The 22,458-nt window shown below is 37.7% G+C and overlaps 1 long non-coding RNA gene across 5 annotated transcripts in view; it reads right to left on the minus strand.

Annotated features, from left to right (window-relative positions):
- LOC131511758 (uncharacterized) overlaps nt 1-17,682 on the minus strand; it is a 197,393-nt gene extending 179,711 nt beyond the window's left edge. For 3 of the 5 annotated variants that reach the window (XR_009261717.1, XR_009261715.1, XR_009261718.1), the window contains exons 1-4: nt 17,478-17,682; nt 14,983-15,087; nt 11,595-11,722; nt 9,211-9,317 (exon numbers count right to left, since the gene is read on the minus strand). This is a non-coding gene — a long non-coding RNA (uncharacterized LOC131511758). Of the gene's footprint in view, nt 1-9,001; nt 9,075-9,210; nt 9,318-11,594; nt 11,723-14,982; nt 15,088-16,198; nt 16,371-17,477 lie in introns of those variants that run through there. The other 2 variants (XR_009261719.1, XR_009261716.1) reach the window with 2 other exon arrangements.
- Between the last annotated feature and the right edge of the window lie 4,776 nt (nt 17,683-22,458).

Here is a 22,458-nt window from a genome sequence, read left to right on the forward strand (position 1 = left end):
AAAACCATTCTCAAAAGACAGCACCTCTTTCTAAGAGTATTGTAAGGACTATGAGATGAAACAATTGAAATACATTTGAATCCTTGTTTTGGCATTTGCAGCTGAGCAAATGACTTAATGTAAACATTTTTTTAAGTTCTTTTTTTAAAGAAATTAGTAGCTTGAAGGTTGAAGATAAATAATTCCCATTACACAAAATATTATGCCTTTTTGGTATTTAAAGAAGGAATATGCTTTTTTCCCCCAATATATAAATGGGGAAAGTAAGAGAACACTCAGAAGTAAAATAGCAACTAGACAGATGGATAGATAGATAGATAGATAGGTGGACAAATAGAAACAGCTCATCTAACCCTGGGAAGTCAAGAACAGAATTTATTTTTCCAGTTTGAATAAAATAGTTTCTTGCATAGTCTAAGTGCTTAATTTAAATAAGTAACTCTAGCTTAAAGGCTTTTGTGTAGGTGTTGTTTTAGACAGGAATTAATATCAGAAGTTGCAAGCATTTAAAGATAGAATTAAACATTCTTAAAAAAATTATTTACGACAAAGATGGAATTTTGACAGCCCCTTTTCTTCACAAAGACCTGTCTGTTCTCTGTTGCCTGCCCTGTTAACTTTCAGGGCACTTATCTGGGGACCTGACTTTGCAGGCCAAGGATTCACAGCAAGCCCTCCCCACTTCCCATCATAAGGAGCTTTTATACGAAAATGTTTCCATTCTCAAGACAAGGCGATAATTATTTTTCTTCATGATGTGGCTTGCCTTTACAATCTAGTTTATTATGCAATTTAGTAGAAACTAAGGAAAGCTTAGGAAATGCCTCATGAATTCATGGATTAAAATCATTGTCATAATTGGACACTCCTTAATCTCATGAAGGAGACAATGAAATTTATAGCTGCATGACTAAGTGCAGAAATTGACAACTTTTTTCAATTAGTGGTCTAAAATATAATTTCAATGTGCTAGTGATGGTGAGTTAATTAAAACATAAAGCACCGGTAAACCACGTAAATCAGAAATTGCATAAATCATAATAAAAATTCCTTAAATTTTATTCCTTTAAAAAAATAATTTTGTAGTAAGCATATTTAGAAATGTGTGAGCAAATAAAATATGTTATACAAACGAATCTGGTCAGTGATTTAGCAAAGTATGTTTTTTTAAAAAATCTTTTGACACATCAGAACTGTTCTTTTTGCTGAATTAACTATTTGAGAAAGAAAAAATATATACATGATTAACTAAAACACTCATTATCATAATTTAAAATGACCACCATTTAGAATAAAGAATCTGATTTGATAGTGGATCTCTTTTTTAAATGTTTTCCATTACAAAATTAACATAACACATTTTTAGAAACTACTGCAACAAAAAGGAAATATACCCATAATCTTAACACACCCATAATCTTAATACACATTTCGTTATAGATTTTTAGTTTTACTCCCTATTCATTTTTTTTATTATGCTGTCAGCCAGCTTATACAGCAATGTTCTTTTTCTTATTTTCTGTTGTATAGTCAGCATTTTGAGTCTATTAGTCTTTATAATACTCAATTTTAATAGTTGAAGAATATCCCATTCTGTAATTTTAAACCATCCCTTTATTATTGCACATGGGCATTTTCTTATCTGTAGTTTTACTGTAATTTGAATAGAATTGCCACTTTAAAAATGGTTGGAAGAGGTAGAATTGCTAGCTTGAAGCACATGAACTTGAAATTTTTCTTTGGCTATGCTTATTTCTTATTAGACTTTGAACAAAAGATACTTCGTACACAATTTAAAAACATATAAGCGAATGGATATTCTCGTGAAGGTGTTCTCTCCATCTAAAAGTATTCCCCCAAAACTTATGAAGACTACGGAATCATGGGGAACTGAACTGGACTGCTCCTACTTACATGTGACCCAAGGCAAACCACTTAACATTTTCTTGGCCCCAGTTTTTCCAAGTGTACAAAAGTACAGTATTGGTATCTACCTCTGGGGTGTTTTGCTTATTAAACAAGAAAATACACGAAAAGTACTTAATATGATATCAAGCAAATTGTAGGTCTCAGCAGTATTCCTTAATTCCTTAAAAATCAATGCTGGTATTGACAATAATATATACTCAGGCCCTTGCTAAATAAATTCATTAAGTAGCATGTCTAAAAAAGTTTAGCTAAAAATGCATGATTATTAAATTAATACTAGTAACTAAAATGTCCTGAAAAGTATCAGATGGGCTGGGCTTTTTCCCCCCCTGGGATTGGCCAGCAGTTTGGGCATCATATAAACTCTCTGGATCAGATATCTGTACGATTGATTGAATTGGCCAGCTAGTCGATCTGAATTGGCTCTTGAGACAGTATTTATCAAATAGATGTGTCTCTGAGTGACGTGGATGGCTATAGGCATTCACATCTCACACTTCCACAATGACATGAGGATGTAATGTGTTCCTCTCAAGCTTTAATTTGGCAAGGAATCTCTGCCTCTGAAAGCAAGGATGTGACAGCTGTCTGAGGAGGCACACAATGTAAGGGAGGAATTACACAGCTGCAAAGACGGGGCGCTGCTCTGTCATTACCATCATCATCATTTAATATTTATCAGGGTGTCCACCATGTGCCTTGTGCTTTCCAGGCTGCAGGCATCCCTACGCCTCAGGAGAGAGAAGCAGATGAAAGTCAAAGATGAAACAAACACCCACCCTTCATCAGATGTACCTGCAATATTTAGAAAGATGCTACTTATTTCTGAATGCTGAGCTTGTACGTGCTGGTGGGCAGCTTCCCAGCCAGCAATAACAGGCCTTCAAAAGGAGAAGAAGCAAAGGTGAGATTGGGGAATCTTTTTAAGCAATGATCCTGATGCAAAAATAAGGTTGAACACTATTTTGAAGGTACGTTCTTCCTCTTTGTCTCTTTGTTGCCCCAGACGTGAGGTAAAGAAAGTGGATGGGACATCTTGTGTTTCAAGTGTCCCATTTAAGATGTTAAATCACTCAGAGAAACCATTCATTTCTGGGAGGTTACTGTAGAGTAATGGTAAACGGTCTGTACCAAAGTGAGGGTTTACATTTTGATATAAGACAATACTATCAGCAATTTTTAATGGTATACTTTTGCTCGATTTATTAATGTTTTTGACTGTAGGAGAAATTAAGGAAAAAAAAATATATACAAAGAATATAATAAAAATTAATTCCTTAAATCTACCACGTTTAACATTTTGTGTACTGCATTTCTGTTTAGGCATTTCTCCATTTAGGAAAGACTTTCCTTCTGAAACTTAATTTTCATCATTAAAATCTAAGTAACTTCTCATTAAAAATTTAATTATTTTTATTATTCTTTTAAATAGTTAATTAGCAAGAAATGCTTTATGATAAATAACTAGAAATTCTATTTCCTGGGACAAAAAGCCATGCCCATTTTAATTTCAATGGATACTAACCAGTCTTTAAAAACACACATATAACAAAAGAAGTAAAGACGGAAGAGAATTAGGGGGACTAGAATTTCCCTTGTCCCTCAAACACAGCTATATTGAGGTCAGAACACTTGGAATACCAAGAATACAGGCTGCAGAGTGCCAGAAATATCTCCGCAGGTGGAAAGAGACAGCTTGGTGGGACAGCTGGGTGCATATATGCGAATTGGGAGAGAAAATGGGCGGTATAGACATGGGGAGGGGTGGCAACGGGGAGGAACCCCTGTGGTACAGAGACAAAAGGAGGAAAAAGAGAAGCTGTGGAAGTGTGGTACTGTATTTGTTGTTTTTTTTTAATGTAATTTATTGTCAAATTAGTTTCCATACAACACCCAGTGCTCATCCCAACAGGTGCCCTCCTCAATACCCATCACCCACCCTCCCCTCCCTCTCACCCCCCATCAACCCTCAGTTTATTCTCAGGATTTAAGAGTCTCTTAAAGTTTGCCTGCTTCCCTCTCTGTAACTTTTCCCCCCCTTATCCTCCCCTCTGGTCTTCTGTTGAGTTTCTCAGGACCTACATATAAGTGAAAACATATGGTATCTGTCTTTCTCTGTCTGACTTATTTCACCTAGCATAACACTCTCCAGTTCCATCCATGTTGCTAAAAATGGCCAGATTTCATTCTTTCTCATTGCCAAGTAGTATTCCATTATATATATAACCCACATCTTCTTTATCCATTCGTCAGTTGATGGACATTTAGGCTCTTTCCATAATTTGGCTATTGTTGAAAGTGCTGCTATAAACATTGGGGTACAAGTGCCCCTATGAATCAGCACTCCTGTATCCCTTGGGTAAATTCCTAGCAGTGCTATTGCTGGGTCATAAGGTAGATCTATTTTTAATTTTTTGAGGAACCTCCACACTGTTTTCCAGAGTGGCTGCACCAGTTTGCATTCTCACCAACAGTGCAAGAGGGTTCCCGTTTCTCCACATCCTCTCCAGCATCTATAGTCCCCTGAGTTGTTCATTTTAGCCACTCTGACTGGCGTGAGGTGATATCTGAATGTGGTTTTGATTTGTATTTCCCTGATGAGGAGTGACGTTGAGCATCTTCTCATGTGCCTGTTGGCCATCTGGATGTCTTCTTTAGAGAAGTGTCTCTTCATGTCTTCTGCGCATTTCTTCACTGCATTATTTGTTTTTCGGGTGTGGAGTTTGGTGAGTTCTTTATAGATTTATAGATTTTATACTAGCCCTTTGTCCGATATGCCATTTGCAAATATCTTTTCCCATTCCATCGGTTGCCTTTTAGTTTTGTTGATTGTTTCATTTGCAGTGCAGAAGCTTTTTATCTTCATTAGGTCCCAATAGTTCATTTTTTGTTTTTAATTCCCTTGCCTTTGGAGATGTGTCAAGTAAGAAATTGCTGCCGCTGAGGTCAGAGGGGTTTTTTCCTACTTTCTCCTCTAGCGTTTTGATTGTTTCCTGTCTCACATTCAGGTCCTTTATCCATTTTGAGTTTATCTTTGTGAATGGTGTAAGAAAGTGGTTTAGTTTCATTCTTCTGCATGTTGCTGTCCAGTTCTCCCAGCACCATTTGTTAAAGAAACCGTCTTTTTTTCCATTGGATATTCTTTCCTGCTTTGTCAAAGATTAGTTGGCCATTCATTTGTGGGTCCAATTCTGGAGTCTCTATTCTATTCCATTGGTCTATGTGTCTGTTTTTGTGCCAAAACCATGCTGTCTTGATAATTACAGCTTTGTAGTAGAGGCTAAAGTCTGGGACTGTGATGCCTCCTGCTTTGGTCTTCTTCTTCAAAGTTACTTTGGCCATTCGGGGCCTTTCGTGGTTCCATACAGATTTTAGGATTGCTTGTTCTAGCTTTGAGAATAATGCTGGTGCAATTTTGATTGGGATGGTATGGAATGTGTAGATTGCTTCGGGTAGTATTGACATTTCAACAATATTTATTCTTCCAATCCATGGGCACGGAATGTTTTTCCAATTCTTTGTATCTTCTTCAATTTCCTTCATAAGCTTTCTATAGTTTTCAGCATACAGATTTTGTACATCTTTGGTTAGGTTTATTCCTAGGTTTTTTTTGTTTTTTTTTTTTAATTTTTTTTTCAACGTTTGTTATTTATTTTTGGGACAGAGAGAGACAGAGCATGAACGGGGGAGGGGCAGAGAGAGAGGGAGACACAGAATCGGAAACAGGCTCCAGGCTCCGAGCCATCAGCCCAGAGCCCGACGCGGGGCTCGAACTCACGGACCGTGAGATCGTGACCTGGCTGAAGTCGGACGCTTAACTGACTGCGCCACCCAGGCGCCCCTATTCCTAGGTATTTTATGATTCTTGGTGCAATTATGAATGGGATCAGTTTGTTTGTCTTTCTGTTGCTTCATTATTAGTATATAAGAATGCAACTGATTTCTGTACACTAATTTTGTATCCTGTGACTTTGCTGAATTTATGTATCAGTTCTAGCAGACTTTTGGTGGAGTCTATTGGGTTTTCCATCTATTTGCGATGTACAAGAGACTCATTTTAGACATGAGGATACCTTCAGATGTATTTGGACAAGAGAAAAACCTCTCCGGACCACAGACTGGGGAAGAGAAATACAGAGGGAGCCAGTCGCTACTTTGCAAACAGCCTCAATAGCTAAGGATTGTTTTCAGGGTTGCGAGACTTTGTCCAGACCAAAGCTGGCCAAGTATGTGCACCAGCTCCAGGGCTGGGTAGTTATCTTGGAGGTGCATAGGGAGAGAATAGACCCCCTCCCTTGAGTACTGTGTGAAGAGGGTATATTACCCCCAAGGACAAAAGACCCTGCAGGTGCCAGCCAAAGGCCCCTTGGCAACTGGGTGGAGTGGTGCTACCCCAGAACTGGGTTTGTGTGGTGTGGGATCCTTTACATGGTGCATTTTGCATCCCAGCCAAGGGCCTAGGTGGTGAGGGAGACAGTGGAGCAGGGCAAGCTGACCACCTGCACTACTCTGTGAGGACTGCCTGAACAGCTGGTTTGAAACATCAAGTCTGGGGAAGAGAAATTGGAGTGTCACCATTTTTCTTCCCAACACCAACACGGTGGGGTTTCAGAGAATAGAACAGCGGCCCCCAGTGGAGGTGGGACCCACTTACACCAAACCCTGCCTGTCTGTTCCTGGTAATTTACACTGAGCAAGCCAGATGGCCTCGCCTCCTCCAGACCAGCACAGCCACTGGTCCCAGGCACCAAAAGACAACTGTCTGAGGTTTTGTATGTTTATATTATTTGTTTTTGCTTTTTATTTTCTTCCCTTCTGTTCTCTTTTCCCTTCTGTTTCTTTCTACCCTCCTCTTCCCCCCAACCTTTGGAATCAGGCTCATAGTTTCTGATTTGATTTTTGATCAATTCTTATTGTATTTCTATATCTGTATCTATATATCTATATCTATATACACACACACTGTATATATATATAAACATATATATATATATATATAAATATCTATATATCAATATATGTTTATATAGATATCTACATATAAGGCTATATTTATCTATATATAAATTTTTATATATATATATGTCATATATATATATTTTTTTCTCTGTTCTGGTTGTTTAATCATGGATTTTTATTCTTTTAACACCTTTTCTGTATCTTTCTTCTTTATTTCTCTCTCTCTCTCTCTCTCTCTCTCTCTCTCTCTGGCTTAAGCCTTATAGTTTCTTTGATTCTCTGTCTGGTCTTTTTTTTTCACCCCTTTCATCTTTCTCTTTGTATGGGATAATGTTCCCTCCCCCCTTTCTTTTTTTCTGTGGTTATTTCAATGAACAAATCAAATCACACCTGGTGGAAGGTACAAACAATCCACCACTACGAGTAAGGAGGAGCTTTGCAGAGGACTGACCAGTGGGAGAGAGCAGCCAAATATGCAAAAACAGAGTGATGCAACACACTCCAAAAACACTTCCTGAAGTGCCAGGTCCTGAACAGTGTATGACCTCTTTTTAATATAGTAGTTCTCAAAGGTGCAGGATACATAGCAAGCTATTAAAACACATAAAAGACACAAACCGGGCCAAAATGACAAAATGGAAGAATTCTCTTCAAAAGAAATTCCAGGAAGAAATGACAGCCAGAGAATTGCTCAAAACAGATATAAACAATATATATGAACAATTTAGAATAACAATCTTAAGACTAATAGCTGGATTTGAAAAAAGTATAGAAGACAGCAGAGACTCTATTGCTGTGGAGATCAAAGACCTAAGAAACAGTCATGATGAATTAAGAAATGTTGTAAATAGGTGTAAAATAAACTAGGTGAAGCGACAGCAAGGATGGAAGAAGCAGAGGAGAGAATAGGTGAAATAGAAGATAAAATTATGGAAAATGATGAAGCTGAAAAAGAAAAAAAGAGGGAAAGGAAATTACTAGATCTCGAGGGGAGAATTAGAGACCTAAGTGATTCAATGAAATGAAATAATATCAATATCATAGGCATTCCAGAAAAAGAAGAGAGAATGAGCCAGAAGGTTTATTTGAACAAATTATAGCTGAGAGCTTTCCTAATCTGGGGAAGGAAAGAGACATCCAAGTCCAAGAGGCATACAGAACACCTTTCAAAATCAACAAAAACAGGTAAACACCATGACATATCACAGTGAAACTGGCAAAATACAAAGATCAAGAGAGAATTCTGAGAGCACCTAGGGACAAACAGGTCTTGACTTACAAGGGTAGACACATAAGGGTAGCAGCAGACCTGTCCACTGAAACTTTACAGGCCAGAAGAGACTGGCAGGAAATATTCAATGTGCTGAATAGGAAAAATATGCAGCCAAGAGTCCTTTACCCCACAAGGGTGTCATTCAGAATAGAAGGAGAGATAAAGTCTTTCCCAGACAAACTGAAGCTAAAGGAGTTCATGACCACTAAACCAGCCCTGCAGGAGATCCTCTGCTTCCTTCTGCTCTGTGAGTGGAAAGCAGCAAAGACCACAAAGGACCAGAGACATTGCCACAAACACAAAACCTACAGATAACACAGTGAAACTAAGTCTGTATCTTTCAATAATCACTCTGAATGTAAATGAACTAAATGGCCCAATCAAAAGACAGGGTATCAGAATAGATTAAAAACAAAAACAAAAAACAAGATCCATCTACATGCTATCTACAAGAGACTCATTTTAGACCTGAGGATAACTGAAGATTGAAAGTGAAGGGGTGGAGAACCATTTATCATGCTGTTGGATGCTAAAACACACACATATACACTAAGGACCTACTCCTACAAGTAATTTATGAGAATTTCCCTCTGTTCATGCCCTTGCCAAGCATGGATACTGGCTAAAGTTTGACATTTTATTATTGTTATATTTGTTTTTTTATATAAAAATTTGTTAAAGAATTATTTCATATGTTTATTGACCATTTTAGATTTTTCTTATGTGAATATATTAGTTATTTCACCACTGAAAACTTGGCTATCTTTTTTTCCTTTTCCCCTGACCTGTGCTAGCTCTTTACATTTTATGGTGTCAAAGCAAAAATTGCACCAGAAAAAATAAACACACAAGGAAGACTTTATTCAAGGCCATTTCAATAGGGTAGAGGCCAGAACTCCGAATGAACTCAGCTCTGTGGAATTGAAGGGCAGGGAAGTTCTAAGTATGGGGGTGAGACAGAGAACGCAGGTCATCTGTGTTTACTAACTAGCTTTACCCAGGAGAAAGTAAACTTTCTCATAGAGCTCTGACAGGAGGGAGACTCATACCTTCCCAAAGAAACTGGAGATACACGTGGGGTTCTGTCTCGCTTGAAGAATGCATTTCCAAGAAGTAGCTCCTGGGTCCTTGAGAAAGGTTTTCTTGGGTCATAAAGCTGTCAAGAGATGTTTTAAAATTTTCACAGAGAAGATTACAGGAAGATGGCAGAGTAGGAAGCACCAGGCATCTATCTCACCAGCTAGACAATAACTGCACTGGCACAATCTAGCTGCGTAACTGCTTCGGAAATCTAGAGCCTACTGATTGCTTGACACTTCTAGGGGAAGATATGATTGGTAAATCAAGGTTTATTTTGCTTAATCCCATCTCTTATCACTGCAGCAGCTACCTAGCCCTAGCCCTACTCATGGCACACAGCTATGCACCCACTCCATACACACAGCTTGTGGGAACCAGAATGTACAAAATGCACCCTATTCTCCAAATAGTTGGATCTATCCTTTAATGGCAGTCTGCGGCTTCCAGTTACAAAGGTACAGACAAAAAAAAAAAGCTGCAGCCATTGTTGCATTTCAGCCATCATTATGACCCGCTCCCCCACCCCCGCCCCACCCCAACTGAACTTCTGGGAGATTTAAAGGGCCAGTGCCCTTCTTCTTCATCATCTTTACCTGTCCCCCATTTGGGGAGCCAGACATTAAAGACTGGAACATTCAAAACCAGTTGCATATATGGGGAAAGTTAGAAAGTGACCATGTATTCTCAGGGAGAGGCAGTATGGTGGTGCCTCAAAAAGTTAAAAATAGAATTACATCTGGTTCAAAATCCCACTTCTGGGTATATACCCAAAAGAATTGAAATCAGGTTCTCAAAGAGATATTTGCACACTCACGTTCACAGCAGCATTATTCACAATGGCGAAAGTGTGGAAGCAGCCCAAGTGCCCATCAAGAGTTGAAAGGATAAGCAAAATGTGTACATACATACAATGGAATTTTATTCAGCTTTAAAAAGTAAGGACACTCTGACATATGTTGTAACATGGATAAAACCTGATGACATTATGCTAAGTACAAGTGAGTCACAAAAAGACAAATTCTGGACGTTCCCACTTATGTGAGGTACTCAGTGTAGTCAAAATCCTAGAGAAGAAAGTAGAATGGTGGTTGTCAGTGTCTGGGGTGCAGAGTTTCATCTTCACAAGATTAAAAGGGTTGGATATGATGGTGATGATGGTTGCACAACATCATGAATATATTTAATAGCACTTTATCGTACACTTAAAATAGTAAAGATGGCAAATTTGATGTTATGTGTATTTTACCACCATAAAAAAATACTGGAAAAAAAAGATTTACATATATCTCAGAGGGGCACAGAAAGCACTTACAAGCTTTCTAAAGAAAATGTTCTAAAACAAGTAGGTCAGGGCGTAGAATCAGGAAGAAGCTGAGGGGAACATTAAGAAAGGTTGTTGAATTCTATGTTACAAATATTTTCTCCAGGTCTGCCACTGACATTTTAACTTATATGCTTTTTTTGTAAAAGGATTTTAATTTTTATAGAGTAATTAAGGATTTTAGGATTTGTATTGGTTTCAGAAGATTCTAAGTTTAAAAATATATTTTTCCGTTCTCTAATGCGTGTATTTTGGATATTGGTATTAATTCATCTGAACTGATTTTTAGAAACTAATATTTTTCTCCAAATTCTATGGCTAAATATCCTACTACCACTTATTTACAGGTCCATCCTTTCTTGTCAGTGTTAATGCCAACTTTATTTTATACCACGTGGTGTTAATCATGGGGCTACTACTGATCTCACTCTAGTCTGCCTATGTATCTGTTTAGAATTCATGAATGAGGAGAAACAGACTATGTAAAGAATAGTGAAAGAGAGTGTTTGGGGCTGAGAAAACAGAAAACATAGAAGTTCCGAGATGGGAAGGATCTCGTTTTTTTAAGAAGGAACAGGAGGTTGGTATGTCTAGAACGCAGTAGGTCAAGAAGAGAACGGTTCAAGATCAAGTTTAAAATATGAGGGGGGCAGATCACACGTGGTTGGTGGTGCTTCTGCCTAGTGAAACTCACAAGGAGTGTGGGTGGACACGTTTGTGGTTCCTGCTTTTCTGGAGAAAATTAGAGACAGGTAAGGTCTGTCTCTTCTCCAGGCCTCCCTGGACCTCTGTCCTCCTCAGACCAGTTACAGAAGAACCTCCATTGGATGGTTAGGGAAATCTCAGAAAAGTACACTGTGGAGATTATGTGGAAGTTCAATCTAAATTACTTGCTCCCTTAGATTATGCAGAAGCTCTTCCAGACTTAGCTGTTGAAACGAGTGTCCTATATAACTTTCTCTCTCTAGACCCCAGGGCCCACTCAGTCCCATCTTCTCCCACAGCCCTTTTAAATTTTCCCCAGGTCCACACCTTTAGACATTCCGTAAAAAAACACACTGCTCTTCCAGGGATAAGGAGCTTCATCCTCTTCAGCACCTTACAAAGTTGTGAGCCGGTGGGATTTACTTATATGCCAGATTATTTTACCATAAAGATGCCTGAGGAGAAGGAGGAGACAGAAATCATCAGGTTCCATTAAAGTGTTACCTTTGGTTTCCTAAACTTTCAATATCCAATGACATCTCTATGTTATAGTATTTTCCTTCTTTTTAATGGTTTTTATGTTAATATAATACGTGGATATTTAAAGATCTATACTGGTATCATGGATTGCAAGCAAATATCTGAAGAATAATAGAAAACCTCAGAGCCTTTGGTATTTTTGGAGTGGATGGGTGGGTACTGGTCATATATCCTCATAGGCAAAGTCTTAAAAATTTGAAGATGCTTATGGTGATAAAACCTGCACTTAAATAATGTATACACGTATGATCACATATACTATCCTATTTGAGTTTCACAACATCCTTAGAGATAGGTTTAATTATTATTTTCGCCACCTTACAGCTAAGAAACAAGTTCAGTAAGAAGAAATTGCTTTATTAATAACATATATGCACACAGAAGATGGATCTGGAAGCCAGTTTCTCTAACTTTGTAGCCCTTTCAGGCACACCATTCTGTCCTTAATTCTACTGAAAAATTTTTTAATGTTTATTTATTTTGGAAGGAGACAGAGACAGAGTGTGAGGGGGGCAGGTGCAGAGAGAGAGGGAGACACAGAATTCAAAGCAGGCTCCAGGCTCCGAGCTGTCAGCACAGAGCCTGATGGGGGGCTCAAACCCACAAATGGCGAGATCATGACCTGAGCCAAAGTCAGACGCTCAACCGACTGAGCCACCCAGGCGCCCCTGTCCTCATTCTATTTAACTAGGGAGGCAGCAATATTGTCACTCTACTCTTTACATTTTTTTAAGGGCTACTATTAGGAAAACGAACAATTAACTCACTATTAGAAAAGCAAAAAACATTGTTACTTCTTAGTCATGAAGGCAGAAAGATTATGCTAACAGAAACTTGAACTAATGAATAACCTTTTATCATGAATTATAATGTAATACCTGTAACATCTAGCTGTAACAATATTTTAATTTTGTGAAGCTTTCTGTAGTACTGTTGGCACACTTATATGAAAATCAAGCAGGAAGAAATATTGAAAGAATCTTAATGGGAGCCATTACACAGATAACCTGCATCCTCAGAATATTTATAAGTCAAAGAGAAACTATTCCATTTCTCCATTTGAGAAATCAAGGAACTTTGGCCTGAGGGAAACTTGAGAAGCCACTGATAGGTTTACTTGGACATATTTTTGGAATCTCTATGTTCATCTCCTCCTTTTCTTGTGATTCTTCTTCACCATTTCTCCTACCTCACCTGGGGTGTTTTCATGACAGTGTTCATTCAGATACATAAATGTTCTCCAGCAACATGCATTTTAGAGTGGCCCTTACTGTATTTTGAAGATGGTTTTAGCTCTTCAGGGAAAACAAAATAAAGACAAGTCTTTAATTATAAGCTGAATTTCCAGGCAACAAGCGCTATTTCTACTGTGTCATTTAGTCATAGACATTCTTTTATGTAGACACTGGGTAGTGTATGTGGAATAGTGATTGTTTCTCTTGAGGATTATAATTTAAGAGCTGCTTGGGTGCACTGGAGATGATAACATGCTCCCTTTGTTATAGTAAGAGGCTATCACACCAGTCAGAGTGGCTAAAAGGAACAAATTAGGAAACTACAGATGCTGGCAAGGATGTGGAGAAACAGAAACCCTCTTGCACTGCTGGTGGGAATGCAGACTGTTGCAGCCATTCTGGAAAACAGTGTGGAGGTTCCTCAAAAAATTAAAAATAGACCTACCCTGTGACCCAGCAATAGCAATACTAGGAATTTACCCAAGGGATACAGGAGTGCTGATGCACAGGAGCACATGTACCCCAATGTTTATAGCAGTGCTTTCAACAATAGCCAAATTATGGAAAGAGTCTAAATGTCCATCAACTGATGAATGGATAAAGATGTGGTTTATATATTCAATGGAATACTATTTGGCAGAGAGAAAGAATGAAATCCTGCCATTTGCAGCAACGTGTAGAGAACTGGAACGTATTATGCTGAATGAAAGAAGTCAGTCAGAGAAGGACAGACATTCTATGTTTCCACTCATATGTGGATCCTGAGAAACTGAACAGAACACCATGCGGGAAGGGAAGGGGAAAAATAGATACAAACAGAGATGGAGGGAGGAAAACCACAAGAGACTATGAAATACAGAGGACAAACTGAGGGTGGATGGGGCCTGGGGGAGAGGGAAAATGGGTAATGGGCATTGAGGAGGGCCCTTGTTGGGATGAGCACTGGATGTTGTATGTAAGCCAATCTGACAATAAATTATACTCATTATAAAAAGAGGCTAGACTTTATATTCTTAATTCATAGTCCCTTCCTTTTATCGAAAACTCTTCAAAAACATAGGTCATTTGATTGTCTTGCAGCTAAAATTTAGGGAGAATAATACTTGGCATATAGTTAATAATGCATAGGGATACCAAACATGTATTTGTGAGAGAAAACACTCTTTCTGAGTTGAACGGATAATTTGCAACCTGCAAAAACACTCTGACAAACTGAGCCAGGCAAATTGGCCATTTCAGGTCAGCTTGGCTGTTCTTGATGTATTCAATGCTGAACAATGTCATAACAACACTGCATTTTATTTCTACAATCTCCATGAACTCTAAAGGAAGTCCCCTAGGTGCTAAATAAGACTAAGAGCAGTGAAAAGTTGTTGTACAATAAACTCACAAATAATTTAGCCATTCCAAGTGGATTTATAATACACCTTTTGTGTCGTAATGACACAACACAGCAAAGAAAACAAATCTCAAATTAGTGTGTGTGTATATAAAATTAAAATTATATATTACACGTAAATATATAATTTAAAAGCCAAGAAAAGAAAATTGGAGAAGAAAAAGAAAAAGGAAAAGGCAGTTGACTGGAATAGCGGATTGTCTCCTCAGAGCCAGAGGGTCCCATTTCTCTTTAGCAACAGGACAGATAGAGTCCTCTTGATTGATTTTTTTTCTGTGGTTTGAGCTCTGGTTCTGAGGCTCTTTGTTGAGCATTCATAGCTAGATTAGGAGTCCAGATAAACTATGGTCCCTGTTTTAATTAAGACCAGGAGGCAGCCATAGGAGTTCTTTTGAAATAAATTACAGTGTATTTTCTCCATGAAGAGAATCAGGAAGCTAGAGCACAATAACAAAGAGAATGAAAAGTAAAGGAAATGGGAAAATGCATTGGATGGTACCACTGATTGTTACCAAAAATTAATTTGTTCTTTTTTGTGAACCTTTTCATCAGGAGAGTCTCCATCAAGTGCAACATGATGTTTCCAATGAATGTCCTCAAGGCAATAGAAGTAAAAATTCACCCTGTGTTGCAGCAAATGCTCACCCTGAAATTGAACAGAAGCGATCAATTCAAGTCCAAACAATAACACTTAAACAAATAATAAGAAAGACTCCAGATCAGGGGATGATATAATTAAAAGGCAGCCTCTTGAGAACTGAAAAGGTTTGGGGTTTAAAAAAATTCAATTTCAATAAAAAGAAACCTGTTGAAAAATGTAATCATATTTCAAAATAATTCACTTTTAGAGGAAAATACTTTTTTTTTTACATATTCAATTCAGAATGGAATATTGAACCTGAGTATACAGAGGATAGCAAGGGCTGCTTTAGAGTGCTTTCATTATAATTGCTTTGATTTTCTTTGTTATGATTGCTTGCAAGATCTCTGAGGGCAGATGATTATTATCTCTATTTTTTTCAGAGAAAGAAATGGACACAGAGACATCCAATGATATATACCCAAGTGGTAGAGACAGAAACATTGGTTTTGTGAGTCCTCATCACCAATGTGTTCCTATAAAACAAGCATTTTTTAAAAAGCAAATGACAACAATATTTTTATGGAACAGTTTCTAATTTAATATCAAAGTTTAATTTATATAATATATGATTTCTAAACTTTGGTCCTTAGTTTTGAGATTTGGAGCTGATATGTTTCTGATTAATGAATGTATGAATCACCTTGAGTGAATATGCCTGTGGTATTTTAGAAGTTTTGGGGTTTTTTTTTTGTAATTTTGAAATAATTTTAGACTTTAAGAGAATTGAGGGCACCTGGGTGGCTCAGTCAGTTAAGCATTCAACTCCTGATTTCAGCTTAGGTCATGATCTCACAGTTCGTGAGTTCAAGCCCTGAATCCGGCTCTGTGCTGACCAGAGCCTGGTTGGGATTCACTCTCTTCTCTCTCTCTCTCTCTCTCTCTGCCCCTCCCCCAGCTTGCACGTGCATACACACATGCTCTCTCTCTCTCAAAATAAACACACATTTAAAAAAAAATGTAAAACTAGTACAAAGAATCCCTTATACCCTTTACCTAGATTCTTCAAAATATAACTAGAATAATTAAAGTCAGGAAATTAATCTTGATAACAATATTAATATTTAGATCTACAGACTGGTTTTGCCAACTGACCCACCAATGTTCTTGTACTGACCCAGGATCTAATGTAAGATGAGGATTCATTTTGTTGTCATGGATTCCTATTTTCCTTTAATCTGGAAAGGTTCTTTCATTGACCTTTGTCTTTCATAACCTTGATATTTCTCCAGAGTACTGGAGTGTTAATTTGTAAAGTACTTCTTGCTTTAGTCTGATGTTTTCTCAGGACTATGTATTTGTGCTAAGAATGCCACAAAAATTCTGCTATGCCTTCTTGTGACATCATGCTTATCTCACACTCATGATGCCCATAGGTCTTATTACTGGTGAAGCTAAGGTGATATCTGCCAGATTTCTACACTGTAAATTATTATTTTTCTTTTTGTATTTAGTATCATGTGGGGAGATGCTTTGGAATTATGTAAATATTTTATTTCTCATCACGCTTTTGCCTAGCATCCATAAATGATTCCTTACTGAAGTGACTATTGTATTTTGTATATTCTAAATTTATTAGTCGGAATTCTGCTTTCAGCAGAACCATACATTACCTACCATTTATTCATTCTTTCAATTTTTTAATCAGTATGAACTCGTGGCTTCTTATTTTATTTTTTTTTATTTTTATTTTTTTTGTTTTTTTTTTTTTTTTTTGGGACAGAGAGAGACAGAGCATGAACGGGGGAGGGGCAGAGAGAGAGGGAGACACAGAATCGGAAACAGGCTCCAGGCTCCGAGCCATCAGCCCAGAGCCTGACGCGGGGCTCGAACTCACGGACCGCGAGATCGTGACCTGGCTGAAGTCGGACGCTTAACCGACTGCGCCACCCAGGCGCCCCAACGTGGCTTCTTATTTTAATGTATGGGTAATAATCTAGTACTATCATTATTTATTTATTTTTTTCCGGGGACATTTTATAAATCAATCTGTTGGAAGTGTCAGAAAAACAGGTTATAAAGGTGAATTGGTATGAGCTGGTAAAGATCCCTTTTAGGGCTGAAGTTCTATGCTCTGGATGTTCCCACATTTTGGAATGTGTCTGAGGTGCAATTTGCTACCATGCCTTCCTTTGCTGGAAATATATTTATGAGCCTAGAGACCATTACTGGGTTTCAAAAGTGTTTTTTCTGCACTGAAGTCTGATGGTCTGCCCGTAGGCTAATCCTTGGGCTCAGCCAGACACTGCCTTGCTCTATTTCTAACCCTGCCTCAGGCTATCACCCAGATCCCTTCACTTATCCATTCCTTCTGCGCCCCGGAAAGCCCCAAACACTAAAAGTTCTTCAGCTTTATGTTTCTAATTTATCAAAATAATAACATCATCATTCCCCACTCAGGTGGCTCTTTGCAATGGGTAGGCTGTCATTTGGGTTCTCCTCATTAGCGATCCCGAGACCAGGATTCATTTGTCAGTAGTATTGCTTGAGCAGTTCAGATAACACAGGTGGAGACATGATAAAAGGCATGGAAAGCAGCCAGTGGAAGGTGTGCTATTAAGCCAGCTGATGTAGCATACAAGTTGAGCTAAATCCTACTTGGACTCTGGAAACAGATACAAAACACAGGCGTCATAATTAGGCAATCTGAAGTATAAGGCAACTAGAGTATTTATATACTAATTCTAGAGAGCCAACGGTTGAGAGTTGCTCCTGGAGCTGTTAGTTCCTCAGTATTCTCCCTGTTCTGTGTATGCACACACATGAGCACATAGATAGTGAGGTTTTCCATGGTTTCAGGGGGAAAAAAAAAGAAGCCAGTGTTTTCAGAGTTTCAGATACGGGAAGTTTGTTATTGGCTAGAGACACTGAAAGATGCTAGAGTTATGGGTGAGGCAATGATAAGGTCTGCTACCCAAGTCCTTTCGTGTATTTTATTTAAGGCTGTAAAAGAATCATGCCCAAGTAGGGAGGATAGATGTCATTTTCATTGTATAAATTAAATAGCTGAGGTGTGGAGACGTGAGTGGCAAGCTTAAGGTCACATACTGTAATGTATGTACACAAAGGATAGGGCTAGACAACTGCAGCGAATAGGGGAAAAAAATACAATGTCTTCACACTTCCCTTTTTTAGAGTATGGAGTTGCTGGTATTAGGTTGACCCTTACAGGGAAGAGATTTGCTCCTTAGCTTTCTAAAGTGGACCCTGGGACCTCTCAGCCACAGGAAGTCCTCAGACATACTCCAAAGTGCAAAATGGCACGAACCATCCCCATTTCTCGGTGATTTACATTTTGCTGCTCTGCTCAATTGATACCACTGAGTAATGACCTATATTTCATTTCTTGCTGACTTTACCTGCACATTAGGCAGTTTCTATTAAAGTCCTAATGTACCAAAGCAAATGGCTGATCAGGAGATGGGCACATACAACCCCAAAGTTTCCTTAGAGTCATCCACCATGAGACCCAGTCAAGCTAATGCCTGGAATCTAAAAACTAGGAAATGCCTGAGCTAATTCAGCACTAAAAATAAAGGAAGTGCTCCGTATTTTTACTAGACATAAATGCAATTATAGATCTAAGAAGAACAGAATTACTGAACAGTCAAAATTATATTAGTTCATTTATTTACTATTTTATTTACTATAAATAAATATTTATTTAGCTTATTAGTTATAGTTCATTTATTGATTCCTATTATATGCCTAAATCTGTGTAAGCACCAACACTATAAAAATACATGTCATTGTCCTTGCTTTTATGAAACATACACTCTAGGGAAGTATGGAATGCAAGGAACTCCCTAAAAATTGGAAACACTTGTGACGCAAAATGGTAGTCTACAATAGAATACAGGGTGGCAGAAAATGAAACTGGAATGACAGATTGGATCCAGATTGTGAAGGGATTTTAATGTGATGACAGGGGTTTTGGATTGTTTTAGGTAACAAGGACTCAGTGGATTTTTCTTCAAAGCAGTGGTATGACTTAGAAACAATATCAAGAAACTGAAGAAAATTATGACTCCCTCAATTAGGCAATCCGGTTCTTGAGCACTATCGTCTCCTTCAAAGAAATGCCCTGCTATTAAAAATGACCTAATGATTCTATGGGCCATTTGGTCACAACTTTTTAAATTTTTTAAAAAATTTAATGTTTATTTATTTTTGAGGGAGAGAGAGAGAAAGCAGGGGAGAGGCAGAAGATCCCAAGCAAGCTCTGTGCTGATTGCCTGACGTGGGGCTCACACTCACCCCAAGATCATGACCCAAGTCGAAGTTGGATGCATAACCAACTGAGCCACACAGGCTCCCCTTTTCGGTCACAACTTTTGAGTAACTTGCCTTGTTTGTTTTCTTTGAGGGCACATCCTTTGCTTGCTGATATTTCATCCATGATTCTGACCCACCTGTAGAAAGCATTAAAAAATCCATAGATAAATGAGGGGAATATTATAGGTTATGGATCTTTGTAGTGCTTTATCTCTCACAGAAATTTTTTTCAAAGGAAACTTCTGAGTATTCCCTGCAGAATAATTGTCTTATTGGTTCAGTGAAGCAATGAAAAACAGGCGATGAGAATGCCTAAGAAGAATCTCAATACCAATAACATGTAAGTAGTGAGGTTTTGTTATATCCCAGACACTATGTCAGGTACTGCAGGCGGAATTGGGAGTAACACGGGTAGATTCACCTCCATCCTAATCTGATAGGTGGGTAAATGTGGAGAGAGAGCTGAATCATGGCAAGAGCAATGAGATTTGGGGACTGGGATGTGAATGCCACACGAACACTGGGAAAAGTGCCTCACTTCTTGGTCTTAGCTTATCGTTTATAAAATGGAGATAAGATAGTTTACTTTTTATAACTCTCAATCCCCATTAATCTCTTTCCACTAACCCTGCTCTATTCAAGTATTTATCTATTCTTAAAAATGTATGACATGTTTCTATATTTGTTAATCTCTCCCCTCATTAACATACAATGTCCACCAGGGCAGAGATCTTAACCAGTCTTGGCTACTGTGGTAGACAGAATAATGTTCCCTCAGTGATGTCCAAGTTCATATTATATGACATGGTGAAGGGGAATTAAGGTAGCTGATTGAATTAAGCTTGCTCATTGGCTGACATTAAGATAGGGAAATTATTGATTATCCAGGATTTCAGATAGAACAACAGAGCTAATGGAAGTATAAAGACTGCTCAGCATTGTTGGCTTTGAAAATCAAAGTATGAGTCCACAAACCAAGGAATGTAGGTGGCTTTTAGAAGCTGGAAATAGTAAGAAAGAAGGTCCTCCCCTAGAGCCCCAAGCAGTAACACAGACAGCTGACACTTGATTTTAGCCCAGCAGGACCTATCTTGGACTTCTGACTTCCAGAGATGTATAATATTTTTGTGTTACTCTAAGCCACTAAATTTATGACAATTTGTTATACCAGCCATAAGAAACTAATATTGCTGCTCAGGACTTTTTTTTCCTACTACTCTGTCACTTACTGTCTAGCATAGTGACTGTAGCACAGCAGCAAATAAATATGTGTGTATGTGTGTGCATGTGTATTTTATAAATTAGTGAAGTGATATACAATCAACTGGAATATAATGACACCACAATTTATTTATTTATTTATTTAGTTAGTTAGTTAAAGTTTATTTATTTTGAGAGAGAGAGACAGAAAGACCATGAGCAAGGGAAGGGCAGAGAGAGAGAGGGACAGAGAACACCCCAAGCAGGCTCTGCACTATCAGCACAGAGCCCAATGTGGGCTTCAGTCTCACAATTAATGAGATCATGACCTGAGTTGAGATCAACAGTCAGATGCTTAACCAACTGAGCCACCCAGATGCCCCAATGACACCACAATTTAAGGGTACAGAAATCTACAAGTAAAACACACATAGATATGAGCATACAAAGGCCAAATATGTATCAGAGATTTAATGTAAAATTATTTCATTAAAATTATATTCATTATTTTACACACATATAGAATGATATGTACTATTCCACAGAACGTATCTTAGTTTGCTTTGGTTTACGAACACAAAATTTTACGTAACATATGTTAAGGAAAAGGTGCTGAAAGACCTTCTGATCAACTATTATCACAAGTTTTTGTCAATTACTGCTATGTAAAACCCTTCTGGTTTTTAGTATTACATAAGAGCCTAGGTGACATCACTGAGAACAGAAGTAAAGGAAGTACAGTCTTTTCTAAGTACAATAACACTGATAAGGCACAACACCCTCTTGATATTAGTATTTTCTTAGCAGTGTTTCCTTCTCACCATTACTGTCATTCTCTTCTAGCTCCATTGTAAAGAGAACTCATTACATAATCATATTTTAGTATTGATATTCCTTTCCCCTAGACCAAACAGCAAGCACCTCACTAATCTTATTTCATCATAGCTATAACATAAGGAGACAGAAAATAAACAAACATAGGCACAAGGTAAGCCTGAAACAGATTTTTGTGCCATAAAATAAGAGATCACTCAGTGAATGATGGAAATATGTTAAAAATTCTCTTGAGCTATTTCAAAGGGCTCCAAGTAGTCAAATCTGAGACAACTGGAACATAAAAATAAATTATATTAATGGTTTATATAATCCATTGAAGAAAATAAAAATACATGAATTCAAAAAGATATAAATAAATAAGTGGAAGGAGAAAGGAAATCTCTTTCTTAAAAACAAAAACATCAACTAATAAATACAGAATAGATGATAGAGTCAGTCATCCATGGATACTAATATTAGTGAATGCAAGTTTGAGGAGGAACAAGATATGTATAGTATCAAAGTATTACCCCACAGATTACTATTAACTACAAAGGGAAAAAAATAATAGCATCACAGTGGAGAAATACGAAAGAAACCATTTGAACAGATAGCCAAGGTTATCATTAGTTTTGAGGTAAATCAACACCATGTTGCCAGGATATGCTAGGAAGAATATAACATTTCTGGGATATTCCTGCCACAAATGTGTATAACTTGAATGAAACTGTGAAGAAATATTAGACAAACCTAAACTAAAGCACATTCTGTACAATAACTGACCTGTGCTATGTCAAAATATCACACTAAAGAAATTTTCCAGATAGAATAATCTAATAAAAAATGACAAATAAATGTAATTTATTACCTTAAATTGGATCCTGAAACAAGGGAAAATAGCATAAAGGATATTGTTGGGGCAACTGATGGAATTTAAATAGTGATTGAGAATTATGCGAAAGTACTAAATCAATTTTAAACTTCCTGCTTTCCATAACTGTACTGTGGCTAAATAAGAGAATATCCTTATTCTTGGGAAATTCACACCGAAATGTTTAGAGATAAAGGGATATACATGTCTAGCTT

Source organism: Neofelis nebulosa, chromosome 5 (assembly GCF_028018385.1).
Source record: "Neofelis nebulosa isolate mNeoNeb1 chromosome 5, mNeoNeb1.pri, whole genome shotgun sequence".
Lineage (NCBI taxonomy): Eukaryota > Metazoa > Chordata > Mammalia > Carnivora > Felidae > Neofelis > Neofelis nebulosa.